The sequence below is a fragment of the Panthera pardus genome, unplaced genomic scaffold, assembly GCF_024362965.1.
Source record: "Panthera pardus isolate Hobbes unplaced genomic scaffold, ASM2436296v1 HiC_scaffold_15, whole genome shotgun sequence".
NCBI lineage: Eukaryota > Metazoa > Chordata > Mammalia > Carnivora > Felidae > Panthera > Panthera pardus.
The window spans coordinates 35302048-35313941 of record NW_026526710.1 but is presented as its reverse complement, the minus strand read 5'-3'; the positions used below and the strand labels follow the sequence as shown (position 1 = coordinate 35313941).

The following is an 11894-nucleotide window of genomic DNA, read 5'->3' as shown; positions in this document are numbered from 1 at the left end:
TTAACCGACTGAGCCACCCAGGTGCCCCTCAAGTTATCTTCTTAGGTGTGATCTATTTATTCAGTTCTTATTTACCCACTCAGATATTATGTCCCAGTGCTGTGGGCGACATAAACATTCTGGCCCTCCTCGGGCCCTCCTAGAAGTGTCAGACCGCCTAGTACCCTGGATGCAGGTAAGAAAGGTTGGTTCTCTCCCTTTAGAGAACCCCAAACACAGCTGTGCTCTGTGGCCGTGCTGAGGCTACAGCTGATGGCCTAACAGCTCACCAAAGAGGAAAAAGGTGGTTTTTACAAAATGCTTGCTCTGACAGTGATGTTTGTTTTCCCAGCACTAACATTGTTTCCTTCAGACCTGCAGACAACGGTAGCTAAGAACTCAAGTAAACACGTAAAAGAGCAAAACCTCAATTTTATTATTTATTTATTTTTAATGTTTATTTTATTTTTGAGAGAGAGAGAGACAGAGACAAAGACAGAGTGTGAGTAAGGGAGGGGCAAAGAGAGAGGGAGACACAGAATCTGAAGAGGCTCCAGGCTCTGAGCTGTCAGCACAGAGCCTGACAAGGGGCTCAAACTCACAAGCCGTGAAATCATGACCTGAGCCGAAGTCCTCCAGAGGCTTAACCGACTGAGCCACCCAGGCACCCTGAAAAACCTCAATATTAAAAGTTACATTGAAAATATTCAAGAGGTGCCTGGGTTGCTCACTCGGTTAAGCAACCTACTCTTGATTTCAGCGCAGGTCATGATCTCGGGTCGAGAGACTGAGCCCCAGGCTCCACCCCGCTTCCTCTCTCCCTCTTTCTGTCCCTCCCCTGCTCATACCCTCTTTCTCTCTCTCTCTCTCAAAATAAATAAGTAAAACTTAAAACAATTAAGAATAAAATATTCAAGATTTCCTGCTTATTTTGGAGACAGTTAAATAAATTCAGCATATTCTCTAGTTAGGTTCCTACCAGGTTATAAGCAGTTGAGAGGTGGGTCCACTTGCTGAAAGTCACTGAGAGGGAGAGAGAGAGAGAGAGAGAGAGAGAGAGAGAGAGAGAGAGAGAGAGATTGAGAGAAAAGAGTCCCCACTTCTCAGGTCAGAAGATTAAGGCCCCTAATCTCTCAAATCTCCCTGGAGGCCATCATAGCCATTTGTGGCAGAAGGAGCCTCCTCCTCCAGGCTCTCGGAAGCTTCCACGACCTCCTCCCCCTCACCCAGTTTACCAGGCAGTAAAACTGGCCACTTTACCCCTTTGTTTTCAAATTGCCCTTGAGCTCAACACCCTCCCTCTCACTTTTCCCCACACAGAGTTTTTACACCTTTGGGGCCCAAACCTTGAAAAGTACATACAAAGAGACAAGAATCTGTAAACAGAGAAGCCAAGAGGGAACAATGCCTACATTCATGGGAATAAAGACAGCAATCTCAGAAAACAATCATAATGGCGAATTTTTCATCAGTGATTCTGAGAAACTTCCCCAGAAAAAAGATTTATGTCTCAGTCTCTCTCCTTACCCTCATTTCAGGTGTTTAAGAGAACCAGGGATTTTTTTTTGTAGCCCGCTTCTTGAACTCTGTCACATTCATGTAACATTCCCCCCCCCCCACTTTGTTTATGAGTCTGCCTATTTCTTTCCCTATTAAAAGACAGAAAGAGTCTATAGCTCCAACCTCTTCCACAACATCAACCCAAGGAGAGCAGGGACCTCTCTTTATCTAATTGTCTTTCCATGCAGAATGGGAGATCCATGAATAGTAGTTGAGCAGCTGATCTGAAGCAAATGCACCATGTACTGCCCAGAAAGGGGAGGAAGGAAAACCCTTCACCCATCCAAGATGGTCATCTTGGAAAGATGTGCAAATCCAGGCTAGCCCTACAAGTTGGCAGGATTGACCAAGAATGGAGTGAATAAAGTGAAATCGAGGGTAAAGGGGTGCGATCAAATTATTACAAAGAGGAAACAGACAAAATCATTTTAAAGAGATGAAACGCAAGCATTTGTACTCCCACCACAATTGTGGGGATGGAAGAGGTTAGTATTTTTGCTTTTCAGTACATATCCATCTTTATATGCATATGATTTTTGTTGTGATTTTTTTCCCCTTTTTCCACCTGTGTTCCAGATGCCTGTCACCTTCACCATTTTGCCACTTTGCTTGAATATTTCAAAACAGACCTCAATATTGAAATTCTTCCATGGCACGCTGTTCTTTTATTTGAAAAGATGTGTTTGATTCAGAAAATACACAGAGGTTGCCCTACTTTCTTTGCATCTGGGCTAAATTGGAAGTAGGCAGCAAAATGGGTAACCTCCTGACTAGCGGAAGTGAGGCTGACCAACAGACAGACGACAGCCTGTGGGGAAGTGGTGGCCAGCGGTCAAATGCGTTTCCCCAGCCTTTATGCTACATTGTGTCATAGAGGCCCGGAATGGCAGGCACATATGGAAATCAGTGGCCTCAGTTGAAAGTAGAGTCCAGATAGAGTTCATACCACATTGAGAAATCATATTCGTATTCATAATGTTTGTTCTACATCTGTGGGCACACCCACGTGCATTCATGCAAGCATAAATGCATCAAATGTCTCTGGAAAGACACATATAAGAAGTTGGTTGCTCTTGAGGGGGTAAATGAGTAGCCATGGGCCAGGAATGAGAAGAAGACTTAATTTTACCATAAATAGTCTCTTTTAAAAATTTTGGAACTTATGCTTGCATTTCCCATTAAAAATTACAACACTTGATAATCATCAAAACCAGAGAATACATTCTACAAGACTGGGTATATCTAATAGTAGTCCCCTAACACAATTTCTCCTTTTGCATAAGAGGAATAAAATCCTGCTCATTAACTCAGATGGAAGAGGGATTAATGGGGCATGTTTATGCACTATAGTTTGACTACAATGGTGGATGAATGCCAAAGGTATGTTACCATGTAAGCAAATGGCTCTTGACTACCATGGGCTTGGGGGGCTCCTGGTAATAGTGCTATGGAAAGGATGGTGAGGACTTTGGTATCTGTATTGGTTGAGCCTGGATGATACATTTCTGCTCCTGTTACTGAAAGGCCCATATTCTTGGAAGGACCTGAACTAAGGCTAGAGTAGCAAGGATTGAGAAAATGAATGAATTAGAAGGAGATACCGAAGAAGCAGGTTGTGGAGACCTTCTTTTCTCCCCCTCTTCAGGCAGCCAGGCAGCTGCATATAAGATGTATATAAGCCTTTGGTTAGGCCATCTTGCTTCCGTCCTTGCTGCCACCACTAGATGGACACTCACCTAATTTTCTGGAACTTGAATCCAGGGCTTTCTCCAATTCCTTCCAGATTCTCCAGCATGATCCCTTCTCCCTCTTTGTAGATGGCCCAGAAAAAAGAGACTGGTGAAAGAACAGAATGCAGATGGTGTATGTCTCATATAGTTTACCTTATCAGGTTACTTACTTAGTTATTCATTTAATAAACATGTATGAGAAACCTACTGTAGCCCAAAAGCTGTGTTAGGCTCTAGAGATGCAAGACCACAAAGAGTTAACAATCTAGTGGGGAAAATAGATTTTTAACAACTGTGTATGAGTGGGATTGTCTGATAAGTGTTAACAGAACCTGCGCTAGGGTAACATAGGGGCATCTACCAGGAGCATCCAAACTAAACTAGGGGTATGGTGATCAAAGAGGTGACGAAGTCTAGACTGGAAAGGCATGTGGGGGTCCTCCAGTGGGCAGTGTGGGGGAGTGGGGATGGGTGTGCGTGCTGTCGCTGGTTGGTGGCCGGTGAGTGGGTGTTGAGAAGAGTGTGGGGCACTTAAGAAAGAGTTCATAGTATGTACAATGAAAAGTGACCATGGCTCATCAAGAACTACAAACTGCCAGCATGTTGGAAACATAAAATCTGATAGAACAGAAGTGTCAAGGGAAGGAGAAGGGCTTTAAATGTCAAAGTAATGCATTTGAATAAATCTGAAGCTAGAGGGTGACAGAAGGGCCCTGGAGCAGGGGAATGAGGCAGGGTAAAGACTGGGTAATAGGAGTGGGGCAGAGATGGTAAAGATTAGTTGCCAACAGTAATTCTCAAAAGCCAGTCCCAATCTCAAAAGCACATGGTGGGGGGGGGGGGGAGGGGCTTGTTAAAAATAGTCTCTTGTTCTGACCCCTCAAACCAGAATCTCTGGAAGAAGAGCCCTGGAATATGCTTGATAGGAAACCTCGGGAAATTCTGAGGGAGAGTGAGTGTAGGAACCTCTGAACTACATCCAGTGTCTTCCGTTCACTGCAGACCCTAGTCGCTGTGGGCTTGCCGTGTACTTTCATTCTTGGTGGGCACTTGGTAACCTGAATATGTGTTATTTCATTTAATGGCTGAGACCTTAAAACACGGTGGTTAAGCACTCCAACAAATTTAACCTCTGGGGAGGAGTGTGGTGTTAACACTTCTATACATGGCACCGTTCACAGACCAATTACGTTGGATTTCCAGATTAATGAGATGACCGTAGAGTTGCCAGGCTCTGAAGGAATTGGAGCTTAGACAAGAAAAAAGGAAGTAAAATTTGTAAATTATTTACAAGTTCCAGTATTCTGTTTTTAGTTATGAAGCCAGACTTCACCAAAAAGAGGAAAAGGTAAAAAGAGAGTAACACTCAAACAGGTTGGCAAGAGCTTGCTGGGCCATCACGATCCATATGCCCTTGACCTTCCTGTCTCCTTGGCCCGCTTATCTCACACAGTCCTGGTTTGTAGCAGAGTACCGTCTCGGTTGTGAACATTATCTTTATATGGGCTTCGGTCATTCAGAGGACACCCAAAGGCTTTCAAGGATTTGAGGGAAACTCCTTGTTGAAATGTTTACGTTATTTCCTCTTTACAGCTGCACTGCAAGCGGCACACATTGCTTCATGCTCTGCAGATAATATTCTGGCTCCTCTCTCCTTGGCTTCGGCACTCATCACTTCCCTCCGAGCCTGCCTGTTGTTTCTTCTCTTTTGTCACATCTGGCCCTCACCCAAGTTCAGCCTGCTTTTCAGTGTGTGTTTACTGGCATTCTTAAGCATTTTGAAAAGCCGTGTAGTGTTTTCACTTTAAAACATTTAGGTTACAGGAGGAATGGAATTAAAGATGATTTTTTTTTCATTACAATTACTCTTTCGGTGTTACGTCCAGTAACACCGAAAAATTCTGAAACCTGAGTAAGTTTTATGAAACTTGAATAGTAGTGTGTTCCCTTTGCTCCCAAATGACATGTGGTCACAAACGGAATGCCAACTTCAGTCCATGTTCTAAGCCAGTGGCATTTAGGGAGGTGACCCTGGTGCCCCTTGCAACTCTTCCCATCTTCTCACCCCTTCTACACTGGGAAGTCCTCGAGTGCATTCCACAGCCCATTTGAAAGGCTTCCTGAATTTTCCACTCCATCCTCTCCTCACTGGGTCAAATGCTGAGAGTCAGAAGGACTCAAATCAGGCTGCATCAGTTCAAATCTGAGAACTTGTTAGCTTAATAGTTGGACCTATTTTGTTTTGGACAAAATTGCTAACCTCTTTAAGCCTAATTTTGTATTATCTGTGAAATGAGGCTAACATTAGCACCCACTTTAGAGGGATGCTGTGAACGTTGATTATGGTAATTCATGGTAAGCACTTAAGATAATGTCTGGCTCATTGTAAGTATTCAAGACACTTTAGTCACTAATATTTCTCCAAGGTTTATTGATAAATACTCTTATTTATAGCACAGTATTATCGAGAATTATAAAATCTTTTTTTGGTAAAAATTTGTTGTCAAGAATATGAGCCTGGGTGGCTCAGTCAGTTAAGCATCTGACTCTTGATTTCAGCTCAGGTCATGATCTCACGGTTGGCTCCTGAGATCAAGCCCCATGTTAGACTCTGAGCTGACAGTACGTGGAGACTGCTTGGGACTCTGTCTCTCCCTCACTCTGTGCCCCTCCCCTGCATGCACTCTTTCTCTCTCTCAAAACAAATAAATAAACTTAAAAACAAAAGAATATGATCACTGTGATAAGACTAAAAACATAATCAATGAACCAAATTAACTTTTTCATGCCTTGTGATCTTTATCTAGTCCTACATGTTCCTTGTTTATGCTTCTTATAGCATCTTGAACACATGAACTAGCTAGCATTCCAGGTTGATATGTTTTTACTTTGTGAGTTCTTTTTTTTTAATTATATTTTACTTTTTAATTGAGGTACAATTGACATATAACATTATATTAATTTCAGGTGTACAACATAATGGTTGGATATTTGTATATTGTATATCTCATGAAATGATCACTAAGTCTAATTAACACCTGTCACATTACAAAGTTACACTTTTTTTTTAAATTGTAACGAAGACCTTTAAGATCTACTTTCTTAACAACTTTCAATATGCAACACAGTATCATTAACTATAGTCACATGCTATACATTACATGCCCATAATTTATTTTATAACTGGACGTCTGTAACTTTTGTCTCCCTTCACCCCCCACCCCCACCCCCAGATTGATTCTGTAGTGTGACAAAAAACAGACTAAGTCATATTAACCTAAGTAAGAGTTGCCACATATTATCATCACAAGGGAATTTCTAATCTTCTAGTTAAAAAGAAAATGCCACAACAGCAAGTATTTGATAGAAAACATCAAACTGTCTGATTCTATGTATCCCAAGTCATTCAGTGAGGAAATGTTCCTTGACTTTGTTTTAAAGTAATAAAATGCACATGATAACAATTCATAGAGTAAACAAGGATGGAAAAAGAAAAGTTTCCTACCCCAGCCTCCTCTCCACTCCCCAGAGGAACCCAAGACTGACAATTATTTATCTGTCCAAAAGTTTCATAATGCTTGTACTGGCATGTTTTCTAGAAGCTCTGTACATCAGTTTGGCCTAAGAGTTCTGCCAAATTCTGCGATTTGGTTTCAACTTTGGCCTGTGGAAGACTGAAGAGTCAAATGCCAACTCATAGAGAACCCTGGCATTCTCAGACTTGTGCACGACCAATTATCAAATTGGGGAGGGTGAGGTTGGGGAAGGGGGTGGGAAAGGGAGTAGTTGTCTGCAATTTATCAGCGTCCAGCCAAATCTAGCTTTTCTTTTGTTTTGTAAATAAGCTTTATTTTTATTTTTTTAAATATTTTTTAAAAATATTTATTTTATATATTTTTGAGAGACAGAGCATGAGCAGGGGAGGAACAGAGAGAGAGGGTGGCACAGAATCCTAAGCAGGCTCCAGGCTCTGAGCTGTCAGCACAGAACCAGACGCAGGGCTCAAACCACAGACTGTGAGATCATGACCTGAGCCGAACTTAGCTTAACGGACTGAGCCAACCCAGGCACCCTGTGTAAATAAAGTTTTATTGAGATCCACCACATCTATACCTTTATATAATTGTCTTTGGCTGCTGTCACGATAGGTGGCAGGGTTGAGTAGTTGCAACAGAAGCTTGCCTACAAAGCCAAAAGTATTTCATTTCCAGCCTTTTATGGAAAAGGTTTGCCATTTCAGATTAGGCTATTATCATGGCTAATCAGCATAAAACCCCCATGATCCAAACAAGGCAAGTCATTGGTTGCTAATATCTGAACAATCACTTTTAAACATAGGAGGCATTCTAGGTATAATTTGGGTGGAAATATCTCCCCAAGTGTTTTATGTTGAAATTCTTTCAGTTAAAGTGTGTATTTACCATTGTAATAATAATAATAATAGTGTAATAATTAATGTTGTAAAAGTTAAGTTTGTGAACAAAAGTCATCATTAGGAATTTTCTGTTTTTCTTTTCTTTTTTTCAAATGTTTATTATTTTTGAAAGAGAGACAGAGAGCAAGCAGGGAAGGGGCAGAGTGAGGAGGACAGAGGATCTGAAGTGGGCTCTTTGCTGACAGAAGACAGCCTGATGTGGGCTCGAACTCATGAAGCGGGAGATCATGACCCGAGCCGAAGTCAGACACTTAACTGATTAAGCCACCCAGGTACCCCAAGATTTTTCAACTAATTAAATAAGGCAATAGATTAACAGTCAGTGCAAATAATTAAGGCAGAGTTTGAGAACTTTGGGAAAGGATAGAAAGTAAGTCCTTTTTGAGTCCACAAATGTTTATAAAAAATAAGTATAAATTTTAAGGACAATAATCAAGATTAGAGAGTATCAAAATTCTAGTATCTGCAAACTTGTTTGGTGAAGTGAGTGAATAAGATAGCTCTTAAGAATTTTAGGGGCGCCTGGGTGGCTCGGTCGGTTAAGCGTCCGACTTCAGCTCAGGTCATGATCTCACGGTCCGTGAGTTCGAGCCCCGCGTCGGGCTCTGTGCTGACCGCTCAGAGCCTGGAGCCTGTTTCGGATTCTGTGTCTCCCTCTCTCTCTGCCCCTCCCCTGTTCATACTCTGTCTCTCTCTGTCTCAAAAATAAATAAACGTTAAAAAAAAATTTTTTTTTTAAAAGAATTTTGATTAAGGGGCACCTCGGTGGCTCAGTCAGTTGAGCGTCCGACTCCGGCTCAGGTCATGATCTCACAACTCGTGGGTTTGAGCCCCGCATCAGACTCTGTGCTGACTGCTTGCTCAGAGCCTGGAGCCTGCTTCAGATTCTGTGTCTCCTTCTCTCTCTGCCCCTCCCCTGCTCACACTTTGTGTCTGTTTCTCAAAAATAAATAAATGTAAAAAAAAAAAAAAAAAAACAGGAGAAAGAATTTTGATTAATTATTTATTATTTAATTCCAATTAGGCCATGATTATTACAAGAAAAAAATCTATGCGAGAATTCTTCACATCTTGTAAAGATGAATTAAATGCAGAATGGCAACTTTGTTATCACTTCAGATTTTCCAAAGAAGGAAAACTCCAATATCACATGTAATAATAACCTGACATATTTAGACATAATAAAGATTATGTAGAGATATAGAGAAAAAGGAGGTACCCCAAACACATTTTGTTCTCACTCTTGTAACTTCAAAAGGGCGGGCACCATGGATGAACTTTGAGGACATGATGCTAAGTGAAATAAGCCAATCACAAAGGGCAAATACTGTATGATTCTACTTTTATGAAGTATCTAGAGTAAATTCATAGACATGGAAAGTGGAATGAATGGTGGTCACCAGGGACTGTGGGCAAAGAAGAACGGGAAGTTATTGTTTAATGGGTAGAGAAGTTCAGTTTTGCAAGATGATAAAAATTCTGGAGATGGATGGTGGTGGTGGTCGCACAACAATGTGAATATACTCACTATCACTGAACTATACACTTACACATAGTTATAACGTAGTAAATTTTATGTCGTGTGTATTTTACCACAATTTAAAAAAAAGGTTTGATGAGAGTACAATTCTTTATAAGAGACAATTCTTTATAGCTTTGAGTCTATCAAACTCAAAACTTTAAACAGAATCTTGTTGAATTGACCCCTATCGACTGCTAATCATTTTTGTCTCGGGCCATACCACCCTGAACGTGACTGATCTCGTCTGATTTTCAATAATTGAAGTAAAAAGATTCTGGAGAGTTGCCCACTCTATAAATCTTAGGTACAAATTTCCTTCTAGAAAACATGCTACTGAAAAACTACTTCCTAAATTGTATTATGCTACACACACACACACACACACACACACACACACACACACCAAGATGTTATTAAAGGAGCTGGTTGAAAAAGAACACCTAGGGGCGCCTGGGTGGCGCAGTCGGTTGGGCGTCAGACTTCAGCCAGGTCACGATCTCGCAGTCCGTGAGTTCGAGCCCCGCGTCAGGCTCTGGGCTGATGGCTCGGAGCCTGGAGCCTGTTTCCGATTCTGTCTCCCTCTCTCTCTGCCCCTCCCCCGTTCATGCTCTGTCTCTCTCTGTCCCAAAAATAAATAAATGTTGAAAAAAAAAAAATTTAAAAAAAATAAAAAAAAAAAAGAAAAAGAACACCTAATTTACCTGTTACAAATGTGCGGTACCATGACCACAGGAGTTGCTGACCCACTGACCCCACTGGGGAAAGCACTGTTCCTGAACCATGATGGCAATCTTTAAAGATGTGTCTGCTAAATATTTAACTAATATTTGACTTTTCATTTGTTTATTTATTTTTTAAGTTTATTTAAATTTTTTAGTAGTCTCTACACTTAACATGGGGCTCAAACTCACAACCCAGAGATCAAGAGTCGCATGTTCTTCCCAAGGAGCCAGCCAGGTGCCCCATAATATTTGAATTTTTAAATAGAAATTCAGACTTATTCTTGTAGTAACCCAGATGTTCATTCTGTGATGCTATAATCTGTTTCAGTCTTAGTTTTAACTGTATATTGATTTTAACAGCCAGCCATTTGGAATTCAGCCAAACTGTGAAGTTGGTGTTGAAGTACCTATAAAAGCATATGTATTTTTTAAATGTACATGAATGAGATCAAAGTATACATGCTATATTTAATGTTTAATGAGTAATATATCTTGGATAACCTTACATATTGGGATATACCACCCACAAGTATTTATCTAAGAGAAATAAAGGCATATGTCCTTACCAGACTTACACACTAATACTCACAGCAAGCAGCTCCATGTTTAATAGCCTCAAACTGGAAATGACCCAAATGACTATTAACAGGTGAATGGCTAAGCAAATCATATCTATAAGTGGAATACTAATCACCAATAAAAGACATCATCTACAAATATACAGTACTATACAATGGAATACTAATCAGCGACTTAAAAAAAGAATGCACTATTGATACATGCAGCAACATAGATAAATCTCAAAATATTTACGCTGAGTTAAAGATGCCAGACAACCAAAGAGTATATACTGTATAATCCCATTTATATAAAATTATAAAACTGCAAACTAATTGATAGGGATGAAAAAGCTGCTGGTTGCCTGGGGACTGAGGATGGGGAAGAGAACAAGGGAGAGAGAAATTACAGGGACACAAGAAAACTTTGGAGGTGATAGATACATTATTTCACATGGCCATGGTTTATACTCTATCAAAACTGATCAAATTGTTTAAATCTGTTTGCTTTATTGTATGTCATACATACTATATCACACATACATACAAACTATATCTCCATAAAGCTATTCAAAACCAAACAGGGCACCTGTTAAGCTTCTGACTTTGGCTCAGATCATGATCTCACCGTTCCTTAGTTCAAGTCCCAAATCAGGTGATCTTGAGCCCTGAATTGGGTGAGCCCCACTTCTCTCTCTCTCTGTCTCTCTGTCTCTCTCTCAATACAACAACAACAAACCCAAAACAAAACAAAAAGGTTTTAGGAGTTGGTAGTGTGTTTACTCACACATTCCACAAATTCGATTTTACCAAACTCTTCTTTAGTAAGAATTTGTAGATCTGTTGATGAAATTAGCCCTTCTCAGGAATGTTATGGCAAATATTTCCTCAATTTTGTTTCTTGTTTCTTAAAAACCGGATTTATGTGATTTTTAGCTAAACTGAAATTTCTTACATTTTTATCAAATTAAATGCATGTCTTTTAGGTTTTTGGCTTGCGGTAGCATAATCTGCTTAGAAAGAAGTTCCTCTTCAAAATTATGTATTTAAAATGTTCCCACGGGGTGCCTGGGTGGCTCAGTCAGTTAAGTGTCCGACTTCATCTCAGGTCATGATCTCACGGTCCATGAATTCGAGCCCCATGTCGGTCTCTGTGCTGACAGCTCAGAGCCTGGAGCCTGCTTCGGATTCTGTGTCTCCCTCTCTCTCTGACCCTCCCCCGTTCATGCTCTGTCTCCCTCTGTCTCAAAAGTAAATAAACATTAAAAAAAAATTTTTTTTAAATAAAAAAATAAAATGTTCCCACATTTTATTTGCTTTATATTTTACATTAAATTCTGCCTTGAATTATTTTTGGAATAAGGCAGGAACTGAAACTTATTTTTCCCC

At 40.4% G+C, this 11894-nt stretch overlaps 1 long non-coding RNA gene across 1 annotated transcript in view; it reads right to left on the bottom strand.

Moving 5' to 3' along the window:
- Positions 1-479: 479 nt before the first annotated feature.
- Positions 480-11894, bottom strand: part of LOC109248589 (uncharacterized) — a 91852-nt gene continuing 80437 nt past the window's right edge. Inside the window, exon 3 of the long non-coding RNA XR_008422232.1 lies at positions 480-3375. This is a non-coding gene — a long non-coding RNA (uncharacterized LOC109248589). The remainder of the gene's footprint in view (positions 3376-11894) is intronic.